This window comes from Podarcis raffonei, chromosome 5 (genome assembly GCF_027172205.1).
Source record: "Podarcis raffonei isolate rPodRaf1 chromosome 5, rPodRaf1.pri, whole genome shotgun sequence".
Taxonomy (NCBI): domain Eukaryota; kingdom Metazoa; phylum Chordata; class Lepidosauria; order Squamata; family Lacertidae; genus Podarcis; species Podarcis raffonei.
The window spans coordinates 99984008-100008330 of NC_070606.1; the positions used below are offsets into that span (position 1 = coordinate 99984008).

A 24323-nucleotide genomic window follows, 5' to 3' on the forward strand; every position below is an offset into this window, starting at 1 on the left:
ATGGACAATGACACGGAATAATAAAAACAAACACTTTAGTGTGTTGCAGCAGAGGAAGTGTCTTTTGACTTGCCAAATTGCGTCCGAAGCTTAAATGTGCACTGCAGCTACAAAGTCTGGCAAAATAGTTTATTCCTTCAAGGCAGTCTCCCCCAACCCGGCGCCCTCTGAAGTTTTGGATTACACTGAGAAGTGAAATGAAGGCCATCTTCTAAGATCTGAAGGCCTCTCCTGTGGAAGATGGAGCAAGCTGGCTTCCGGCTGCTCCGAAGGGAAGGACCCAATGAACTCAAAGGACAAGAAAGGAGAGTCCGATGGAACGTTAGGAAAACCTTTCTGATGGGAAGAGCTTTTTATGATAGTGGAACAGATCCCCTCAGGAGATGGTGGACTCTCTTCCATTAGAGCAGCGGTTCTCAACCTGTGGGTCCCCAGATGTTTTTGGACTACAACTCCCATCATCCCTGAGCTCTGGCCTGGCTAGCTAGGGGTGATGGGAGTTGTAGTCTGTTATGTACTGAGTTGAATAGGATTCAGAATGCAGCAGTCTGATTGGTCCTAGAACAATAGGATCCAGAATGCAGCAGTCTGATTGGTCCTAGAACAATAGGATCCAAAATGCAGCAGTCTGATTGGTCCTAGAACAATAGGATCCATAATGCAGCAGTCTGATTGGTCCATAGGAGCCACCCAATCCAGCTCCAGGTGGAAGTGAATCTGCAACCTGATTGGCCTACAGGAGAATCCCGGAATTAGCCAATCACGTGGGGCCCATTGTGTAAATAATGTATATAAAGCAGACATTCTGGGGTAACTTCCCTTCCTCCTCACCACTATGAGCTGAATAAAGAGCATGAAATCCACTCTCGACTCCGAGTATATTTCATAGTCCAACAACATCTGGGGACCCACAGGTTGAGAAAGGCTGTGTTAGAGGCTTCCAAGCAGAGGTTGGGTGGCCATCTGTCATGGATGCTTTTGCTGAGATTCCTGCATTGCAGGGGGTTGGACTGGATGACCTTTGGGGGTCCCTCCCAACTCTTATGATTCTGCTTCTTTAGGGAGTGGAAGCTCTGCTTTGCCCTTTGCAGCATATGAAAAAGCCCTTTCTTTCACCTCCTCTGGATCTTCCTACATTCATATTCCCCGGAGTTTTCACGTTAGGCGAGAGGAAGAAAAAAACATCTGCACGCCCCAAAGTGAGGGGTTCGTGGCTGCCTGCCTTTGAGCAGCCCTTGCTAAGCTACCCTTGAACCCTGAGCTCCCAGGAAGCGCTTCATTGTGAGGTCTCTGAGTTGGGAGCAAGAGGGAATGAAACTCAATTCTGTCTCTCCCCCAGCCATCCTTTCACTAGGGATTTTTTTTGGGGGGAGGTTGGGGGAGGCCTTCCTCTCCCTACCTGCTCATCTTCCCTGCTGCCCCGGGGCGTCTAGCCTGGTCGAACCAGTTTGACAAAATGCCTTCTTGTGGTGGAAAAAAAAAGAAAAAGAAAATCTGCCTCCTTCTCCTCCAGATCCCTTCTGATGTAGCTTTGCTGTTTTAATCAAGTATATGCATTTTGAAAGCTTTTCTCCTTAAAAGGAGATGGGGTTTTTTTTCTTCTTCTTTCCCCTCATTTGTTAAAAGCTCTTTGTCCTGTCATGGGGAGGAAGGCTGGATCCTGAGCGAAGGGGGGTTTCTGCCATTTTAAATTGCATTTTAACCTGTATTTTAAATTGTTTTTTTTTTTTGTTTTTTTCTTATTATGCTTTTACTGAAATTTTATTGCTGTTAGCTGCCCTGAGCCCAGCTCTGGCCGGGGAGGGCTGGGTATAAATAATAATAATAATAATAATAATAATAATAATAATAATAATAATAATAATTATTATTATTATTATTATTATTATTATTATTATTATTATCACTCTTTCTTAACTCCATTCCCCACCCTCACTCCTCTGCAAAGACTCCTAGGGTGGAATTCATAAGGAGAAAGAGGAGGGGGGATCCATTGAAGTGAATGGATAGGGCACCATTCACTTCAATGGGTCCACCAACCTGAGCAAAAGATGTTGTAAAGCCACTCAGTACATTAAGCTTGTTTCTGGGGTCTGTGATAAACAGCTTCATTTTCAGAGAGAGTTGTGGAATTGAAGAGTTGGAAGGGAACCCGTATCATCTAATCCAGTCACTCATCATCCTTTGACTTTCTTCCTCCTCCACACAATTGCGTGCAGAGCAGTGTCTGAAGGGCGTTGAACATGCCACAGTTCAGCATTAATATTCTGTATTCTGCTCTGGTCAGACCTCACCTGGAGTACTGTGTCCAGTTCTGGGCACCACAGTTCAAGAAGGACACTGACAAACTGGAACGTGTCCAGAGGAGGGCAACCAAAATGGTCAAAGGCCTGGAAACGATGCCTTATGAGGAACGGCTAAGGGAGCTGGGCATGTTTAGCCTGGAGAAGAGGAGGTTAAGGGGTGATATGATAGCCATGTTCAAATATATAAAAGGATGTCACATAGAGGAGGGAGAAAGGTTGTTTTCTGCTGCTCCAGAGAAGCGGACACGGAGCAATGGATCCAAACTGCAGGAAAGAAGATTCCACCTAAACATTAGGAAGAACTTCCTGACAGTAAGAGCTGTTCGACAGTGGAATTTGCTGCCAAGGAGTGTGGTGGAGTCTCCTTCTTTGGAGGTCTTTAAGCAGAGGCTTGACAACCATATGTCAGGAGTGCTCTGATGGTGTTTCCTGCTTGTTTCCGGCAGGGGGTTGGACTCGATGGCCCTTGTGGTCTCTTCCAACTCTATGATTCTATGATTCTAATATTTGCAATAGAATCCGAGTCCGAGGTGCTGCTGTAGTTTCAGCTTTGGTACTGAAGTCCACTGGGGGGGACTGGGATTCCTCATGCAGTTTTCCACATCTGGGAGCCTGGTGCTTGGTAGTACATTTCCAAGCACAATTCAAAGTGTTGGTGCTGACCTTGAAAGCCCTAAATGGCCTCAGCCCAGTAGACCTGAAGGAACATCTCCACCCCCATTGTTCTGCCCAGACACTGAGGTCCAGCTCCGAGGGCCTTCTGGCGGTTCCCTCACTGCGAGAAGTGAGGTTACAGGGAACCAGGCAGAGGGCCTTCTCAGTAGTGGCGCCCGCCCTGTGGAACTCCCTCCCACCAGATGTCAAAAAATAAACAACTATCTGGCTTTTGGAAGTCATCTGAAGGCAGCCCTGTATAGGGAAGCTTCTAATATTTGATGAATTATTGTATTTTGATATTTTGCTGGAAGCTGCCCAGAGTGGCTGGAGAAACCCAGCCAGGTGGGCGGGTATAATTATTATTTATTATTATTATTATTATTAGTAGTAGTAGTAGTAGTATAGTAGTATTATAGAAGCAGGAAAAAAGACTTGTAGCTATGGCGCAACCTCCGTGGAGATACATATCTATGCACAAATGCATGATTGGGTGGGTGAAACAGGTCTGAAGGAAAGGAAACACAGACTCAAATGACATTTGAGTTGCATGTTTTGCATGCAAGATGTCCTTCTTCAAACAGTAACACTATGGATGGCTTCTGTAAAGCCACCTGGATGGCTTCTAAAGAAGATTGGACAAATTCATGGAGGAGAGAAAGCTATTGACAGCTACTAGCCAGGATGGCTATTGAGGCCATGCTTCTGAATCCCAGTTGCTGGAAACTTCCCAAAGGGAGTTGATACTACTACTACTACTACTACTACTACTACTACTACTACTACTACTATATTATTTATACCCCTCTTGATCTTGGGCTTGGATCCTGTTTCCTGGTTTCCCGTTGGTTGGCCACTGTGAAAACAGGAGGCTGGACTAGATGGGCCATTAACAATAATCAATAATATATTTTGAATTTGTACCCCACCCATCTGACTGGGTTGCCCGGTACGACAGGCCCTTCTTGGGTCCCAAAACAGAAAAATCTGGGAAACGATTCATGCGCATTCCTGGAACACTCTCCGCTCGATCACTTTCCAGTTGACTTTGTTCACTATTCCCACGGTAAAAAAAAGAAAAAGAAAAAACTCCCTTGGAGCTGATGTCAGGAGGTACAGAGTCACACCTCTCCCTGGCAGTTAACCTGCAGTGACTAATTCACACGTGCAAGCCATTAAGCTGCAAGTCAACAGGCAGTTTCCCATGACACATGTGGACCAGCCTTCAACAAGAAGCGTAGAAGGTGGGGTTACAGCAAGGCTGGAATTTGGTCCACCCGGCTGAGTGTTCTTCAACCTGGGGTCCCCAGATGTCATAAAGGTATAGATAAAGGGACCCCTGACCATTAGGTCCAGTCGTGACCAACTCTGGGGTTGTGGCGCTCATCTCGCTTTACTGGCCGAGGGAGCCGGCGTACAGCTTCCGGGTCATGTGGCCAACATGACTAAGCCGCTTCTGGTGAACCAGAGCAGCGGACGGAAACACTGTTTACCTTCCCGCCGGAGCGGTATCTATTTATCTACTTGCACTTTGACGTGCTTTCGAACTGCTAGGTTGGCAGGAGCTCGGACGGAGCAATGGGAGCTCACTCCATTGCGGGGATTCGAACTGCCGACCTTCTGATCGGCAAGTCCTAGGCTCTGTGGTTTAACCCACAGTGCCACCTGCATAGAACCATAGAAACATAGAGTTGGAAGGAACCTTGAGGGTCATCTGGTCCAATCCAGCTGCAGTTCCCACCTAAAGCGTCCCTGGCAGATGGCCACCCAGACTCTGCTTGAAAACTTCCAAGGAAGGAGGTCCACCACCTTTCCACAGAGGAACAGCTCTTACTGTCAGAAAGCTCTTCCTGGTGTTTAGCTGGGATGTCCTTCTTCGCCATTTGAATCCATTGGTTTGGATCTCACCCTCCGGAGCAGCGGAAAACTATCTTGCTCCAGTTATAGGAATGGCTGTCCCATGGAAGATGAAGATGGGCATCCCATCTCTCCTCACTCTCCTCTTTTCCAGGTGAAATATACCCAATTCCCTCAACTGTTCCCCATAAGGCTTCTGGGTTTCCATGATCCTTAATCGTCACGGTCACCCTCCTCTGCACACATTCCAATCTCTTTCTTAAACTGGGGTGCCCAGAACGTATGGGAGAAAATGTCTGGTAGCAAATGCTGGCTTTGAGGCCAACTTCTTCCCTCCAGGGCAACTGGATGGGAAGTCATTGGGTAAAGGAGAAGCTGACCGCCGAAGAATGGATGCTTTTGAATTCTGGTGCTGGAGGAGACTCTTGAGAGTCCCATGGACTGCAAGAAGATCCAACCTATGATTCTGGAGGAAATCAGCCCTGAATGCTCACTGGAAGGACAGATCGTGAAGCTGAGGCTCCAGTACTTTGGCCACCTCATGAGAAGAGAAGACTCTCTGGAAAAGACCATGATGTTGGGAAAGATGGAGGGCCCAAGGAGAAGGGGACGACAGAGGAAGAGATGGTGGGACAGTGTTCTCGAAGCTACCAGCATGAGTTTGACCAAACTGTGGGAGGCAGTGGAAGACAGGAGTGCCTGGCGTGCTCTGGTCCAGGGGGTCACAAAGAGCCAGACACGACTAAACGACTAAACAACAACAACAAAATGATCTCTGTACAGCTGATCTATGTCCCTAAAAGAGGATCTGTTGGTGGGTGGTAGAGAAGATGCTTTGTGGACTCTCCTTCTTTGGAGGTTTTGAAGCAGAGGTTGGATGGCCATCTGTCAGGGATGCTTTTAGTTGAGATTCCCGCATTGCAAGTTGTTGGACTAGATTGTCTCTTCCAGTTCTACAGTTCTATATGATGTAATCTTTATATAATATAATCTTTAATTATATAAAAATCATATCATCTTTAGTTAATTACTTACTTAATTAATTTCTATACTGCCCTTCTTCTTCTTTAACTTAAAAAAACCTTTATTGTAAGTTCAAAAAGTACATAATTATATGTGCACTAAACATGGTGAGACATAAATAAAAGAGAGAGAAAGAGAAATAGAAACTGTGTAAGAGGGGAAATAAAGGGGGGATATTCTGCCCTTCTTCTGAAGATCAGAAGGCAGTCTGCAATATAAAATCATAGAATTGTAGATGTGGAGGAGATGGCAAGGGCCATTTAGTTCAGCCACCTGGAATCACAGCAAGGCAACCTTGACAGATAGCCATCCAACCGCAGCTTAATAACCTCCAGTTGAGGAGAGTGGGCCTCATTGCTCTGATCTTCAAAGCCATGCAGTGCAGTTCCTGTGAAAAGGAACTGCGACCATCATAGAACATCAGGGTTTTCATAGAGGAGATGGCTAGGGACAGCTCTTAGCCACGATGGCTCTACTCTGCATCTACAGTTGAAGGCAGCAATGCTCCTGAATCCCAGTTGCTGGAAACCGCAGGAGGGGAGACAGATCTTGTGCTTGGATCCTGCCTGCAGGTTTTTCCCACTGGGACATCTGTTTGGCCCCTCTGATCCAGCAGGGTATTCTGATATTCAGAGGTTTTTCCCTGTTGAGGAGGAAGGCCTTCCAACTCAATAGCCACTCCTTTTGCAAATTGGTTCTGAGTTGTAACTGTGTCCTGTGTTATCACTCTTGCCAGCAAGGGAGCTGCCTTGTGCAGAATTGGACCATGTAGCTCAATATGATGTAGCTCAGATGACACAACCTTGATGGCAGAAAGTGAGGAGGAATTAAAGAACCTTTTAATGAGAGTGAAAGAGGAGAGCGCAAAATATGGTTTGAAGCTCAACATCAAAAAAATGAAGATCATGGCCACTGGTCCCATCACCTCCTGGCAAAGAGAAGGGGAAGAAATGGAGGCAGTTACAGATTTTACTTTCTTGGGCTCCATGATCACCGCAGATGGTGACAGCAGTCATGAAATTAAGAGACGCCTGTTTCTTGGGAGAAAAGCAATGACAAACCTAGACAGCATCTTAAAAAGCAGAGACATCACCTTGCCAACAAAGGTCCGTATAGTTAAAGCTATGGTTTTCCCAGTAGTGATGTATGGAAGTGAGAGCTGGACCATCAAGAAGGCTGATCGCCGAAGAATGGATGCTTTTGAATTCTGGTGCTGGATGAGACTCTTGAGAGTCCCATGGACTGCAAGAGGATCAAACCTCTCCATTCTTAAGGAAACCAGCCCTGAGTGCTCACTGGAAGGACAGATCGTGAAGCTGAGGCTCCAAGACTTTGGCCACCTCATGAGAAGAGAAGACTCCCTGGAAAAGACCCTGATGTTGGGAAAGATGGAGGGTACAAGGAGAAGGGGACGACAGAGGACGAGATGGTTGGACAGTGTTCTGGAAGCTACGAAAATGAGTCTGACCAAACTGCGGGAGGCAGTGGAAGACAGGAGTGCCTGGCGTGCTCTGGTCCAGGGGGTCACGAAGAGGCAGACACGACTAAACAACTAAACAACAACAGCTCAATATTGTCCACACTGAATGGCAGAGGCTCTCCAGGGTTTCGAGCAAGCTGTCTCTCCCAGCCCTTTCTGGAGACCTGCTCTAGTACTCTACCACCGAGTCCTTATCTCTTTCCGACCAGCTTTCCCACAACGCAGAAACCCACCCCTGCAGAATGAAACAGGGGCGTGTAACTAGAGCTGCCTTCTCCTCCTTTCTCCGTCCGATCCCGCAGCTCACGGCTTGGGATATGAAGCAACCTTCCCCGCGATGCTACTTAGCACTTGGCTCCACATCTTCAAAGTGCTGCATAAACATTTAATTAAAAATGATCTTGATCTTCAAGCAACGCGCTCCGGGCACTTTTGGCCTCTGGTGGTTGGAAGGAGAGCAAAGTCGGAGGTGCGCAACGGCCGCGCAGGAAACCTCTGCTGCACCCCCGCAGAGTCCCGAGTGCTCGAAACAGTTTCTCTTCCCCTGCTTAATTTCCTCTGAGAGCTCTCTGAGGCTGAGCCTTGGCGAGGAAACGCCTCCAGCTCTGTGTGGCTGCCTCTGGAGAGCTCCTAGGCGTAGGAGCCCAGAAGGAACGATTGCCTCTCAAATGCTGCAGTCATGGAACTGTGGAGTTGTAGAACTGGATGGGGACCCCAAGGGCCATCTAGCTCAACCCCCTGCAATGCTGAAGTATCCCTGACAGATGGCCACCCAAACTCTGCTTAGAAATCTCCAGTGAAGGGGAGCCCACCAAGCAATGCTACACAAAGACAGCGTGTGTTAGGTGGCCCTGGGGGCAAAACCGGAGAGAGTTGTCAGCATGCCAGATCCATCACATCCGCTGAACTCAGTTTGCAGGATTGATCCTGCTGCGTTCAGTGCAATTTGCCGTATCTTCTTTTTTGGCGATCCCTCGTAGCCGAGTAAGATTGTCTTCCATAAACACAGTTTTAACAATGAGTCCGTAAGTGGCTGTGGAGGCCAATTCTGGACCCACACGTCCTTCCACAGTGGGGACATTGGTTTCCAGGCAGGAGTTGATCACAGTGAGGGTTTGCCAAGCGTGCCTTCCTCTTAGCACGTTTCTCCCTTGCGTCCTGAGTTCGAGTGTCTTCAAAGCCCATGACTTTGGTCAAGGCTGTTCTCCAACTGGAGCGCTCGCAGGCCAGTGTTTCCTAGTTTTCGGTGTTTATACTACATTTTCTTAGATTTGCCTTGAGAGAGTCTTTGAACCTCTTTTGTTGACCACCAGCATTGTGCTTTCCATTTTTAAGTTGGGAATAGAGTACAGGGGTACCTCAGGTTAAGAACTTAATTCGTTCTGTTGGTCTGTTCTGAACCTGAAACTGTTCTGAACCTGAGGTACCACTTTAGCTAATGGGGCCTCCTGCTGCTGCCACGCCACCAGAGCCTGATTTCTGTTCTCATCCTAAAGCAAAGTTCTTAAGCCGAGGTAATATTTCTGGGTTAGCGGAGTCTGTAACCTGAAGCGTCTGTAACCTGAGGTACCGCTGTACTTGCTTTGGAAGACGATCATCAGGCATCCGCACAACATGACCAGTCCAATTTTCCATATAAGCGAGAGAAGACCACAGCTAGGTTTCCAGGGTGTGGTCTGAAGGCGCACAAGACCGCCACCTTCCTGGAGCTAAGCATGTTCGGGTCGGGTTAGTATCTGGATGAGAGACGGTCTGGCAACCACATACGTATTTGTGGTTTTATGCCCTGGGTTTTATGTTGGAAGAAATCATAGAACAAATAGAGTTGGACTGGACCACGAGGAATATCTAGTCCAACCCTCTGCAGTGCAGGAACCTTTTGCCCAACATGGGACTCAAACCCAGGACCTTGAGATTAAGAGTCTCATGCTCTACTGACCAAGCTATGGTGGTGTTTAACTGTAAGAAGAAGAACAATGGGAGAGGAAAGCTCATCCAGGCTGAGGTCACAGGTTGGTGGTGGAGCACTTTAGCGTTGCTTCGCCCAATTTTGGGGTGTTGGGTCCGAACTCAAGAATTACTCTACCCATTTTAAAAATGAAAATACTTTTTAGTTTCTAAAAATTCCAGGGCAGCGCTGGGCACCCGCCACGACTCTACTATACAAGCTGGAAAAGGAAGTTTGTTTGCTTACATTTTGACACATCTTAAGAAATCATAAGCAAATTGTGATGAGTTATTATTGCCTACTATGGAAGAATGGCTATTGATATTTGGCTGAGATGGCAAAGTTGACATGCTTAATTAGAGAAAAATCACTGTTGGCATTTGTTAATGACTGGAAACTGCTTTTGGACTTTCTGCACAATAAGGAAAATGAAATTGTGGCATGTGGGTTTGAAGACTGGGGGGGGGGGAAGGTTGGTTTGTGGAAAGCAGAAAAGTTGAATATTATTATGAAGTAAAAATTTTACACATGGATAGATGGAGAATCGGAAGTTTTTCTCCTTTTCTTTTTTTCTTCTCTTCTTTAATTTTTATGCTAAAAACATGCTTGATATTTGATGTTTATTTCTGTATATTGTCTTTGTTCTTTTAAGCTTTCATAAAGAAAAAAGGGGGGAACCATAACCAAATTGTGCATAATGGTTCCTCAGATCAAGCCACGGGTTTTTTTTGTCTCTGTTTGGATACCATGCTAATTTCTCCACTAATTTCAGTGCTATATTGATATTTTTGGGGGGGCAGGATGGAATTAGGATTCTCAAGGAAGACCTCAGGTTTGAGGCTGCTAGTGTGTTGATGTTTCTCTGTGTTATAGCCAACAAGTTGCCATCTCTGGTTAATTTATGTTGCAGTTCTTTGCTGTGGAAGGTTGCAGCCCTTCCTTGCAATTTCTCTATTTCAGCCTCGTTCAATCAATGCCCCGTTAAGATCTTGCAGGAATGAGAAATTGCTCCCATCTCCGTCAGCCGGCTCTTCCATAGCAAACACGGCGATATTATGTGGTGATTCTTGCATGTCATACAGGTGTGGAATTCAAGTATTTTCTGGAAGCGAACAAAATTTTTGACGTGGGTGGTCTTGGGAGTTTGGCGGTAGGGGGAGCAAAAAGGAAAGTGCTGAGGGATTTTGAGAAATGGAAAAGAAAAGAAAAAAGCTGACATAAACCACCAGCGGCCTGGCAATTTGCAGGAAACAAAGACTTCTAAAAAACAAGCAGCCAGGAGCTGTTGAGAAAAGGAAAGGCAAAATTTAATATCTCCCCAAATTATTTGAGGGGCAGATGTTTGCATGCCGAGGCAGAAGGGGTCACTTTGCAGCAGCTCCATGATCTCAGATGTTGCACTAATCCCTTGCCAACCTGGTGCCCTCCACATGTTTCGCACTACAGACACCCACCAGCCCCACCCAGACCGGCTGCAGAGGAACAGTGCCAAAAGCAAGCCTGATTGCAGCAGAGACGCTTGCTTTCAACACAAAATCGAAACAGCCCTGAATCCAAGTCTCGCTGCGAAGGAATTATTGGGAACACACCAACAATTTGGTCTGGAAATCCTCCCCTGACCTGTGGTCTGAACTGATTGGCAGTGTGGCATTGTGGTTCCAGTGTCGTACTACGGCCTGGGGAACCTGGGTTCGAATCTCCACTCAGCTATGAAGCTCACTGGGTGTGACCCTAGGCCAGTCGCAGTCTCTTGGGACATTCTGCATGCCCAGCAGATGCCCTACCCCTGAGCGGAGGCCTGTCCTGTTTGTGGTTGGCATGCATTGGGTGCCTCTTATTTCCAGAGTCTGGTTTAGTGATGCATCAAGCTGTGTTTTTGTTTTGGCACCTACAAAATCTGCTAGCAGGAGTGCCCCATGCTTAACGGTGCCAGGGAAAGGCCATAGACTCGAGGAAGCTCATGTTAATTGCTTGCAAACTTGCCTTCTATTGACACCCAGTGATGTCTCACTGCACTTAAGAGTTACAGAAAGGTAGCCGTGTTGGTCTGCCATAGTCAAAACAAATTTATTTTTTTTCCCTTCCAGTAGCACCTTAAAGACCAACTAAGTTAGTTCTTGGTATGAGCTTTCGTGTGCATGCACACTTCTTCAGATACACTTGAAACAGAAGTTGCCAGATCCCTCTATATAGTGAGAAGGTGGGGAGGGGTATTACTCAGAAGGGTGGTGGGAATGGGTGATTGGCAGATAGCTGTGATGAGCCAGTTGACGACAACTGAGGCCAAACCTTATGCCAAAGAATAAACGGACATAAATCGGACATCAAGAATCACAAGACAGAGAAACCAGTAGGAGAACACTTCAATCTCCCAGGACATTCTATACAAGATCTCAAAGTAGCTGTTTTACTACAAAGGAATTTCAGAAATAGACTGGAAAGAGAAGCTGCTGAATTGCAACTCATTACCAAACTTAAAACCATGGAGAGACCTGGTCTGAACAAAGACATTGGATTCTTATCTCATCATACATGACAAAGCCATTTTTCCCCTTCTCACCCCTTGCTTTTTCCTGCAAGACCTATTGCAGTCGTTAAGAGTCGTCAACAGGCTCATCACAGCTATCTGCCAATCACCCATTCCCACCACCCTTCTGAGTAATACCCCTCCCCACCTTCTCACTATATAGAAGGATCTGGCAACTTCTGTTTCAGTGTATCTGAAGAAGTGTGCATGCACACGAAAGCTCATACCAAGAAATAACTTAGTTGGTCTTTAAGGTGCTACTGGAAGGAAAAAAAAAATTTGTTTTGCACTTAAGAGCATCGTGCAACACTTATTCCAGCATAGCTGTGGCCTGGGATGAAATTCACCTCTTGCGTGACGATGCATCGCACTTCCCATACCCCAACCCTTACAGTGGCGCCTTGGTTCTCAAACTTAATCCCTTCCCAGAAGTCCATTCCAAAACCAAAGCGTTCCAAAACCGAGGCGTGCTTTCCCATAGAAAGTAATGCAAAATGGATTAATCCGTTCCAGACTTTTGAAAACAACCCCTAAAACAGCAATTTAACATGAGTTTTACTATTGACCATTGATCCATAAAATGAAAGCAATAAACAATGTACTGCAGTAACACAATCAATCAATCAGTAGCTGAACCGGGTTCCACACAGTCACAAAAACGAAACAAAAAAGCCGCAAAAAACAAAAATGCGAAATAAACTAAAACAGACAGACCTAAGCGTAACACTCAAATTGGAAGTGTAACACTCAAAACAGAGCATATTTAGCTTCTGAAAAAGGATCGCAAACTGGAACACTGACTTCCAGGTTTGCAGTGTTTGGGTTCCAAGTTGTTTGAGTATCAAGGCGTTTGAGAACCGAGGTACCACTGTATAAATAAGAGTCCAATAAGACTGGGTTTGGGGATAAAAACAGGCCACAACTTTATTGAAAACAGATGAAGGAGGTTTGGCTTGGGCATGGGGCAATCTAAATACGTCCGGCCCGCCCGCCGGAAGTGATGCGTGGTCAATCCAGGCGGGGGTTCCTAAGACTTACATGCAATAGGGTGACCCCCACAGGGACCGCCGTCTGAGGGAGTGCCTTCGGACCTGCCCCACCGGGCACGTGTACATGCCCACTCTTCCCAGATCCCTTTAACGGGATACCCCAACGGGATACTACAACCTCCCCTCCATCCAAAACAATGGATTGCCCCAACGCCCTACCAGTTGTGACGAATTGCTATGAGGTAGGCATAACCACCGGGTCGGTGCCAATTAGCTCAGTGGGCAAATTCCTACCTGGCCCAGTAAAGAACGCCAACCACAGCAAAGTCATTGACTATCAGCATAAACCATGGGTGGGTGGGATGGGGGGAGACCCAGTACAGGAACAAACAGGCTGTGCCCCAGGTGTGGGCTGCTTAAATGAGCAAGGGGCAGATCCGATGGAAGCCCTGTTAGAATTCCTGCTCCGTGATTGCAGTCATGGGATTTGTTGTCTATCCCATGACGGTGTATGTTTTGACTCCACAGAGTGGGAAGTGACAGAGACAGGATGTTTGTGTTCCTGTGTTCCGTGAAGTGGGACGGTTGTCCTTTGTCCTTTTTCTCTTTGCTGTCTGATGCTAGAGAGAGAGGGAGCCATATTGCAGTGCTCTGTGTGTGTTTAGATGTAAATACAGTAGATTAGCCAAAATGCTGAGTTGCTGAGGTCTCTTACGCAAGCTGCGAAGGCTCTGCGGATCCCTAAGTGTGCCGATGTCGGTTGGCATCGGTCACTGTGATGTTCGAGCTGAAGAAAGCTTTTGAAGTTCCCGAACGATCGACCAGGAGGGAGAGAACATGCCAGTCAGGCATGTGTCTCTGCCAGGGTCCTACTTGAGTGTAGGACGAGCTCCTGACAAGCCTACCGTCAGCTCCATTGGCTCCGCCCCCTGGCAGAGCCCACACAAAGACTTGCACTTGGTTGGTAAAAGCACCAGGCTCCATCTTAGAGCTTCCTGGGCTCACCCCGATAAGTGTTGCCTTTTCCGCTAACGGGGTTTGCCTCCATATGCTCCCGCTGGGAAAGCCCCGGGTTCAGGGAGAGCATGAGACAGGGGGCTCCCACGGCCAGAGCTTTGATGTGTGTGATGCTGAAGTGGTAGAAAATTCAGCTCCCAAGCCGAAGGAGATTAAAGTATCCCAGCCGTGGGTGGGGGACCAGAATTTGTTAAATTAACCTAATTAGGGGTGGGAAGCTTTCTTTACTTTTCTGTTTCTAGAAAAGCAGGGGAAAATCGGCAAGATGAGCTCTTAATTAAAACTGTTTGCTTACGGTAGTAACTTCAGATTTCTTGGGGGATTTTTTGGGGGGCGATGGGAAGGACCAATTCCCTTGCCCCCTCCGCAGGGAAGTCATTCGTCTGCCAAAAGTGTTTATTTTATTTATTTATTTGTTGCATTTCTGAACTCAAGACGGTCCCGCTCCTCAATGACTCCCCACTACAACAACCCTGCGAGGTAGGTAAAGGCTGAGAGAAGGTAGTGACTGGCCCCCAAGGTCACACTCAGGGAACTTCTTGGCCGAGTGTGGATGTGAACCCTGGGCTGGCCAGGTCCTAGACCAGCACTCTAACCACTACACCACACAGCTGCCAAGGGTGAAAGGCTGGCTGGGTCTCTCTCTCCATGCCCGCGCCCATGGCCAACTCTACCCTTTCTGGCCATGTGCACCTGAGTAAGCGGCCGATCACTCCCTGCCTGAAACCTTGGAGAGCTGCTGCCAGTCAGTGTAAGCAATATGATGATGATGATGATGATGATGATGATGATGATAATAATAATAATAATAATAATAATAATAATAATAATAATAATAATTTATTTGTACCCCGCCCATCTGGCTGGGTTTCCCCAGCCACTCTGGGCGGCTTCCACAAATACCACAAATACATTATGTCACACATTAAAAACTTCCCTGAACAGGGCTACCTTCAGATGTCTTCTAAATGTCAGGTAGTTGTTTTTCTCTTTGGCATCTGGTGGGAGGGCGTTCCACAGGGCAGGTGCCACCACTGAGAAGGCCCTCTGCCTGGTTCCCTGTAGCTTTGCTTCTTGCAGTGAGGGAACCGCCAGAAGACCCTTGGAGATGGACCCAGGTGTCCAGGCTGAATGATGGGGGTGGAGACGCTCCTTCAGGTCTACTGGACTGAGGCCATTTAGGGCTTTCAAGGTCAGCACCAACACTTTGAATTGTGCTCGGAAACGTACTGGGAGCCAATGTAGGTCTTTCAAGACCGGTGTTATGTGGTCTCGGCAGCCACTCCCAGTCACCAGTCTAACTGCCGCATATGGAGCTAGATGAGCCAATAGTCTGACATCCAATAGGCAGCTTCCTCTTTTCCTCATTATATACTGACCAAGAAGGATGATAATGAGGGAGGGGATATAGAAACTGAATGTCTTTATTTAAACATTGGGGAGAACTTTGTGGCCATAAGAGCTGTTCAACTGTGGAACGGAATCCTTTGAAAGGTCATAGAATCATAGAGTTGGAAGAGACCACAAGGGCCATCGAGTCCAACCCCCTGCCAAGCAGGAAACACCATCAGAGCACTCCTGACATATGGTTGTCAAGCCTCTGCTTAAAGACCTCCAAAGAAGGAGACTCCACCACACTCCTTGGCAGCAAATTCCACTGTCGAACAGCTCTTACTGTCAGGAAGTTCTTCCTAATGTTTAGGTGGAATCTTCTTTCCTGCAGTTTGGATCCATTGCTCCGTGTCCGCTTCTCTGGAGCAGCAGAAAACAACCTTTCTCCCTCCTTTATGTGACATCCCTTTATATATTTGAACATGGCTATCATATCACCCCTTAACCTCCTCTTCTCCAGGCTAAACATGCCCAGCTCCTTAGCCGTTCCTCATAAGGCATCGTTTCCAGGTGATGGACTCTCCTTTCTATTCCCCCCCCCCCATAAATTTTATTATACAAATATTATTATCAAACACAGTGGAACCTCGGCTCCTGAATGCCTTAGGAGCCAAATGTTCCGGCTCCCGAATGAACAAAAACCGGAAGTAATTGTTCCGGTTTTCGAATGTTCTTTGGAAGCTGAACGCCTGTCACGGCTTCCGCAGCTTCTGATTGGCTGCAGGAAGCTACTGCAGCCAATCAGAAGTCTCACCCTGGTTCCCAAACTGTTTTAGGAATCAAACAGACTCCCAGTTTGGGAACCAAGGTTCCGCTGTATCTTTTTTTGTTTGAAAACGATGAAAAGATTCATGCTTGAAAAACATGAATCTAAGTAAAAGAAAAACGAATTTGGGAGCCCACTCTGTCACATTTTACCACTCATTTTTATGATTTGCGGTGTTGCTTTTGGGGTCCGGTTAAGATCCAAAATGTGACCCAGTCATGAGTCCCAACGCCACAAATTGAAGACTAGAGATGAGGACCATCAGATGGTGCTGGATCCCCACAACCCCAGGGCCCACGGCCAGTGGTCAGGGATGATGGAAGATGATGCTCAGCAACCTCTGAAGGCCACAGGTTGGCTCTCCCTGGGGTAGACACTGCAAGAGTGCATTCATTTTTATTTGTTCATTGGTTGGTACCCATCTGTCACAGGAGGCAATGGAAAAGGGTGCCTTCGGGGGTGACGTCAAACCATTGGAGAGTTACAGCGCCTGCTGTGGCCGTAGAGACCAAGAGGGGAGAGACATGTTTTGTTGAAGCTGGGGCAGGAAGGTGGCAGGAAGCCCAGGGACGTGCTCTATGGAGGCCAGGCCCGCTGGCAGACCAGCTCTGCATTGACCCGAGAAAGAGAAATACACATTTCTTTTTTCTTTACGGCTAGTACTGCATTCAAAGAGTAACTGGCAGGCCTGTACATTTTTGTTTCTTTGCATTTCCCATTTTCCCAGTCTGAAGTTCAGCTCCCCACCTTTCCCCAAACTTTGTTTTTGAAGGCCTCATGAAAATTCAGCCTTTTAAGGCGAATTTCTCCTAATATGCACGTTTCCTTATGTAATCCTACCTAACATGCACATTGTCACAAAGCGATTTCCGTCATATTTTTGTTTGTATTATTTTCAAGAATATATACTTTTAATATACAGTGGTACCTTGGGTTAAGTACTTAATTCGTTCCGGAGGTCCGTTCTTAACCTGAAACTGTTCTTAACCTGAAGCATCACTTTAGCTAATGGGGCCTCCTGCTGCCGCTGCACCACCGGAGCCCGATTTCTGTTCTTATCCTGAAGCAAAGTTCTTAACCTGAAGCACTATTTCTGGGTTAGCGGAGTCTGTAATCTGAAGCGTATGTAACCTGAAGCGTATGTAACCCGAGGTACCACTGTACATTTTTGAACACGTTGCTTGACTGGAGAACTGTATTGCAAGATTCTGAGGAGTGAAGACTTCGAAGGGTAGCTGTGCTTTGCTTTGTATTATTGTTTCAGAAAGTGATAATTAGGTAGGCCTGTCTTCAAATAGGAACTGGATTAAAGTTCTCCTCTTCCTCTAGAAAGCAGCACAAACTTGGGGGGCGCTCGTGGGGTATATCACCTACAAATCCACACCCCTCCTAGGAGCCTGGGCTAAATGCTGTTGCTTTTTCAAAATGGTTTTCTTGGACGTTGCAGCTCTTAGCATGGGACGCGCGATACAAGCATAAAGGAATCAAAGAGCAGAAGATGTTGGCTGGGAAGAGATGAGAGGTGGAGCGTCTGCAGATATCGGGCCAAGTTAAAGTTAAAGTTGCTAATAACTCCTCTGATCTATCAGCCGTGCACTTCCTGTCTGTAATCTGTAATGCATGCAAGATAAGGGAAATTTGGCAAGGGGGAAAAAAAGGCAGGTTTTGCACCTCTGCTTGGTTATGTAAGTTCCATTTTGGACTGTCATCTGTTGCTTTCCTAGTGTTCTTAAAGATGAATTTAAAAAAGGGTTTTTTAAAAAAAAGTCATCTAAATAGGGTTTCGGGAAAGATCTGCCGAAAAAGCTGAAAAACATCTTCATGTATGCGACAACGGCCGCAAGAGTTCTAATAGCACAAGGATGGAAAACTGAAGAAACCCCAACTAAAGAATCATGGCAAGAAAAATTGATGGACTATGCAGAACTGGCAAAACTGACATATAAGCTACGGGACAAGGATAACTGTGACTTTAAGGAGGAATGGGAACCCTTTACAAAATATTTGAAGCCGCAACAAAGCAAACTGGACTCCTTGGCTGGCTTTGAATAAACATTCACAAACTTTTTATTGATAATAATCAGCTAAATCGTTTGAGGATCTATACAACTTTGTAACATGCAGAAAACAGCATTTTTAGAGAAATCAAAGACTGGAACTGAGGGAAGCCAGGGGGTGGGGGGTGGGTTTTGTGTGGGAGGGTGGGGGAAGGGAGGAAAAATGAGGAGGTAAAATAAGGATGATTTGTTTCTGGATAATATGTTTTGTTTTAGTTTTGAATTATTATTTTTTTAAAGGGTTTGGGAACCAAGCCTTGTGAGGAACAGGTTATAGAATCATGGAGACATAGGGACCAACCCCCTGCAATGCAGGAATCTCAGCGAAATCACCCATGACAGATGGCCATGGAGTTGGGTGTGTTGAGCCTGGATAAGAAGAGACTGAGAGGCGATAAGACAGCCATATCTGAAGTCCTGTCACATGGCGGCTGGAGCAAGCTTGCTTTCTCCGGCTCCGAAGGGCAGGACCCGAAGCAATAGATTTCAATTATAGGAAAAAGAGATTCCAACTAAATCTCATCAGGAAGGACTTCCTGAGTTTAAGAGCCATTCAGCAGTGGAAGGGACTTCCTTTGAAGGTGGTGGACTCTCCTTCCTTGGCAGTGTTTAAGCAGAGGTTTGATGGCAATCTTCCTAGTGAATCTTTAGCTGTGAGTCCTGCACTGTGGGGGGCTGGACTGGATGACCCCCGGGTCCCTTCCAACTTCACAATTCTATGATTCAGTGTTTCTTTGATTGAGTATTGTCTATTTTGTGGGGGGGAGGCAGGCTCTGTACTGGTGGCGTTGCCATTTTCAGCTTCCTCTCCCCCCCCTCACTTGACCCCTGCTGTCCTCATTGTTGTTGTTTAGTCGTTTAGTTGTGTTTGCCTCTTCATGACCCCCTGGACCAGAGCACGCCAGGCACTCCTGTCTTCCACTGCCTCCCACAGTTTGGTCAAACTCATGCTGGTAGCTTCGAGAACACTGTCCAACCATCTCATCCTCTATCGTTCCCTTCTCCTTGTGCCCTCCATCTTTCCCAACATCAGGGTCTTTTCCAGGGAGTCTTCTCTTCTCATGATGTGGCCAAAGTATTGGAGCCTCAGTTTCAGGATATGTCCTTCCAGTGAGCACTCAGGGCTGATTTCCTTCAGAATGGAGAGGTTTGATCTTCTTGCAGTCCATGGGACTCTCAAGAGTCTCTTCCAGCACCACAATTCAAAAGCATCAATTCTTCGGCGATCAGCCTTCTTGATGGTCCAGCTCTCACTTCCATACATCACTACTGGGAAAACCATGGCTTTAACTATACGGACCTTTGTTGGCAAGGTGACGTCTCTACTTCTCAAGATGCTGTCTAGGCCTGTCTTTGCCCTTCTCCCAAGAAGCAGGCGTCTTTTAATTTCGTGGCTGCTGTCACCATCTGCAGTGATCATGGAGCCCAAGAAGGTAAAATCTCTCACTGCCTCCATTTCTTCCCCTTCTATTTGCCAGGAGGTGATGGGACCAGTGGCTGTCCTCGTAGGTTTTTATTATTCACCGCCCCCTTTTTAGGGTCAAACTCTCAGAAGGTGGCTTGCAAAACTAGAAGTGAGCATAAGAGCAATTACATTACAAGAAAACATTGCAGTGCAAAAAAAGGCTGCGTCAAAAGTTCCGCAAAACCGCCTTCAGTTTAAAATGGAGGGAGTCATCTGGCAGATGGGTGCTCCTTGGGATCCTAGATCAGAAAGAGATTTAATCCCTTTAACTGCACACACTGATAGTGGTCAGGCAGATGCCTGGGGAAGCTTCAAGTAGGATGTGAAGGCAGTGGTGCTTTTCCGCTGTGACTCTCCAGTATTCACAGGTAGACTGCTTCTGGACATTGAGTCCCCATGTCCACCTAAATAGCCACTGGTAAACCTATTCGCTGCTAATTTTTGTCCAGCCCCCTTGAAAGCCAACAGAGCCACGTCCTGTACCAACGGATTGCATCATTTTCAGGTGTATGCCATGCCAATGGGTATTTTTCCTTGCCTCCCTCTTGTAAACATTTTGCAGTCTCCTGCTAGAGGAAGGCACAGGTTTTAGACTTGCCTTTCTGTTCCTGCTCTGGACTCCTGGGTTCAGCGTGTGCTCAGAGAGGCAAGGAAACCTGCCGATCCCTAAATTGCTAATGCTGCAATTATTAATGCTGTAATTATATTTCGGAGCGTGCAGTCCCAGACGTGGACAACATGAAATCACCGCATAAAAAGAAAAAATGAAAATGAAAGGCCCCCCCCCTGCTTTATGTTCCAGGGGGTTATGTTCCCTCCCTGTGACTGTTTCTGGTTCCCCCGACTTCTGAAAGAGTGCGGCCACAAGGAGAATGGATGCTGCCCAAAGCTGCTCTTCCTGATGGAAAAAAATGTTTTCTTTGTTGTTTTGAAAAATCAATCCCTAGCAGAAGCTCCTTCCTGTAACCTTCCTAAACTGTGTGGTTTGGCTTTATGGTATCCTGACCTACCCCAAGGGCTCAGGATGAGTGACTTCTCTGTAGACATGAAAGGAAGGCAGATCTTCTTGCCCCAGGGGGTTATTAGTCCTTGCAGCCAAAGCTTGCTATTCAGTTCTGGGGCTAAACCTTCGGCTGCTCAGACAAGGACCACCAGGTGCTGCTGATCTTTTGCTTGCATTCTTCCCTCTGGCTGGGCACCGCGAGAAAAGGAGGCTATACTGGGCGGCCCCAGCAGCAGGGATCTTAGGGTGTGTCTTAGAGCATGTGCAGAGTGCCTTTCCTGCACTGGGAAGCCAGCATTGCCCGTCTCTTTTAGAGAGAGAGTTTGCTGCTGCTTTTTTTTGTCTTGGAAATGTATTCCTCGGGGTATGCTTTAGCCCTGGGGTGAAATTCAGCATTGCTTGTGATCCTGAAATCAGGGGTGATGAGAATTATTATGGGTGGAACTTCTTGTTTTGAATATAGAGATACCTTGATGGTGTGCAGACATTTGGTGTGCAGGGGCTGTGGGAGAGAAAAGTCTTTTCTTTTCTTTTCTTTTCTTTTCTTTTCTTTTCTTTTCTTTTCTTTTCTTTTCTTTTCTTTTCTTTTCTTTTCTTTTCTTTTCTTCTCTTCTCTTCTCTTCTCTTCTCTTCTCTTCTCTTCTCTTCTCTTTCTTAAAAAGAAAGGCCATACAGTGGATGCTAGGGTTGCGATCCCACGTGATCCATGTGGGAGGCATGTTCACAACCCGCAGCGTTCGCAACCTGCAGCGGCGCATCTGCGCACGTGCGGGTTGCTATTCTGCGCATGAGCAAAGTGCGATTTAGTGCTTCTGTGCATGTGCGACCACCGAAACCCGGAAGTAACCCGTTCGGGTACTTCTGGGTTTCGGCGGTCTGTAACCCCCAAAAAACGCAACCTGAAGCGTCTGTAACCCGAGGTATGACTGTATATGACTTGCAAATCTAAAGTTTATGTTGACAAAGGTGTCTCCCTCCTCCTTTCTGTTTCTGGATTCCCCAACTTCTGACAGACAGAAAGAGGGGTTATTCAACTGCGCACACACACACCCTCCGCACCCTTCACTGCCAAGGGCTCCCTGCAGTGAGGAAGGAGCACATAATGGCCACTTAAATTGATCTGCCCCGAAGAAGAAGCAGATCCACTAGCGGAGGAAGGGAGGATGTGGTGGGTGCCGCCCGCCCTGGGTGTCATCCCTGGGGAGGGGGTTGACATTGCCCCCGCCCCCTGGAACGCTGGCCCTGCCCCCGCCGATGTACTGGACCAAGGCCGTTTAGAATCAAAGATGGGAGCGCTGGAAGAGATCCCCCGCCCCCGGGTCATTTAGTCCAAAATCTCTGACAGGTGGCCATCTCAACCTCAGCTTCGTAAACTCCAACGAAGGAGAGTTTACCTGGGGGCTCTGAGTTTGAGTTAGGGCGCAGGGGTTCCTGGCCTCCAATCCTAGGGGTGCTCAGGGAGATGAGATGGCTTCGCCATAGCAGAAAAGGACCAAAGCTCAGTGCCAGAGAGGTTTCTTTGCCTGCGGAAGGTGGCAGATTCAATTCCCAGTGGGATCTCCAGGTGGAAGATGTAGAGGAGATTTCTTTGATTCTGGATTCAGCCCCAGGTGTCCTTGAGTCTGCCTCTCATCCAGTGCTGGATTTACGTACAAGCTAAACAAGCTATACTTTAGGGCCCCACTCTCTTGCCCCCCCCCCAATTCTGAGTCTTTGTAAATTGTGTTTCTAAACTTTTGCTATTGTCAAACGCCAATGCGTTTGCATTATTAAGTTTGTTATGAATAAAAAAAGCATTTTAAGTTAGAGCTTAATAATTATTTCACTATTAATATACTTCTTCTTAATTGTATTTCACTACTAATATACAGTGGTACCTCGGGTTACATATGCTTCAGGTTACATACGCTTCAGGTTACAGACTCCACTAACCCAGAAATAGTGCTTCAGGTTAAGAACTTTGCTTCAGGATGCTTCAGGATACGGCAGCAGCAGGAGACCCCATTAGCTAAAGTGGTACTTCAGATTAAGTACAGTTTCAGGTTAAGAATGGACCTCCGGAACGAATTAAGTACTTAACCCGAGGTACCACTGTACTTCTTCTTAATTGTATTTCAGTTCAACAATTACTTTGATAAAATACATATTTTGTTATGTGCACATGGCTTTAGATACCTATGAGGTCCATAAATTACCATACAGCATATATTCAACACAAAAAAACAGCAACCATTTGTTGTTGACAAAGGGCAGCTGGACATATAAAGGGCCCCATAGCGTTCAGAAGATGAGGGCCTTATCAAACCTAAATCTGGCCCTGCCCTCATCATTTAACCCTCACAACAACCTTGTGGGGTTAGTTAGGCCAAGAGGACCTGACAGGCCCAGGGTTACCCAGCGAGCTTCTTGGCCGAACGAGGATTCGAATCCTAGTCTCCCAGGCCCTTGTCCAACACTCTAACCATTGCACCACACTGGCTCTCAAAGCATGTTTGTTACAGCAGTCTCTGAGTGATACTCCAGAGAGAATTTTATTTATTTTTTGCTGTAATCTATACAACAGCCCAATAAAGTCTGCCAGTATTTTCCTCCATGTTGCAGCTGAGGCTGAGAGGTGACTTTCCTCAGGCCAAGTGCAGAGTTCACGTCAGAGGTGAGACCTGGGGAAATTCCTGGCCTGTTGCTCATCGTCTTAATGAGCCGGCTGCACCAACTCTTACTAACGCTCATAGTTGATGAAATGCATTTAATGAAATGTATATCTGCGCATATTAATATTACGTCTGATGCGTCAGTGTGATAATCTAGGGATACGAGAGATGTCTCTTGTCAGGGACGTTGGTCTCCTTGCAGACTTGTAATAATTGGAGTCAGTTTCGTATTAACACAGATCTCTTCACCAGGAGGAAAGGAAGTGTGGGGAAATTCCAATATATATTTAAATGGTCGTTATTCTTATTCTTATGAGCTGTAAGGGTTGTAGAGCACTATCCCAAAGAGCCAGCTATTCTGTTTTGCTTGGTGAGGAACCGTGTGTCATCCGAAAGCTTGTGTGTGGTGCCCATCCCAGTCCTTCTGGATTTCTCTGTTCCAAACTGAACTGTGCTGTGCAGCACCCAGTTCCCCTTCCAGGAGTAAATAAACCCTCCCTCGCTTGTCTCCCACCATCCAAACCCTGGGGACCCATTATGAGTTATACTTCGGTCAGAGAAATCAGGGTTGAAACCAGCCTCTCCTCTGCTGTCTGGCATAATATAGAGATCCTTGCTTGGCCTCCGCTGTTTCTAACAGGACGCTGGATTTGACTGGACCCCCAACTGAAGGCCACAGCAGCCAGAGACCACAGAGAAAGCAACACCTGCCCCTCCGTACTTGTGCACCCCACCTCCCAGGAACTGGTGCCAAAGGTATACTGTTCCTGACACTGGAGGTTCTTTTAGCTGCCACGACAAATAACTATGGGTGAATAACTTTTGAACAAGGCTTTTTCTCTGGCTCTTGGTTCTTATCCCCATCTCCACTTCCCCGGGAAAGCACTGAATCGGAGAAAATAGCATTCGGGATGTACTGAAGATTGCCATTTGTCCCAATTTACCACTAAAGAGCAGTTTTCTTGGGGAAAAGCAGGGCGGGGGCAAAACCACTGCAACCCACTTTTACTAAAACATGGGGCAAGCAGAAGTCTTCATTGTTGGAGACCCCAGGAGGGGAGAATGTTGCTCTTGTGCTTGAATTCTGCTTTGCTGCTTTCCCATAATGGGCATCCGGTTGGTCCCCGGGAGAACAGGATGCTGGACTGTACATGTCATTGGCCTGATCCTGCAGGCTCTTTTTATGTT

General features: G+C 46.8%; 1 protein-coding gene across 5 annotated transcripts in view; it reads left to right on the forward strand.

Annotated features, from left to right (window-relative positions):
* The window catches only part of TP63 (tumor protein p63), a 152046-nt gene that overhangs the window by 33740 nt on the left and 93983 nt on the right, over positions 1–24323 (forward strand). The gene's annotated exons all lie outside the window — the stretch shown is intronic.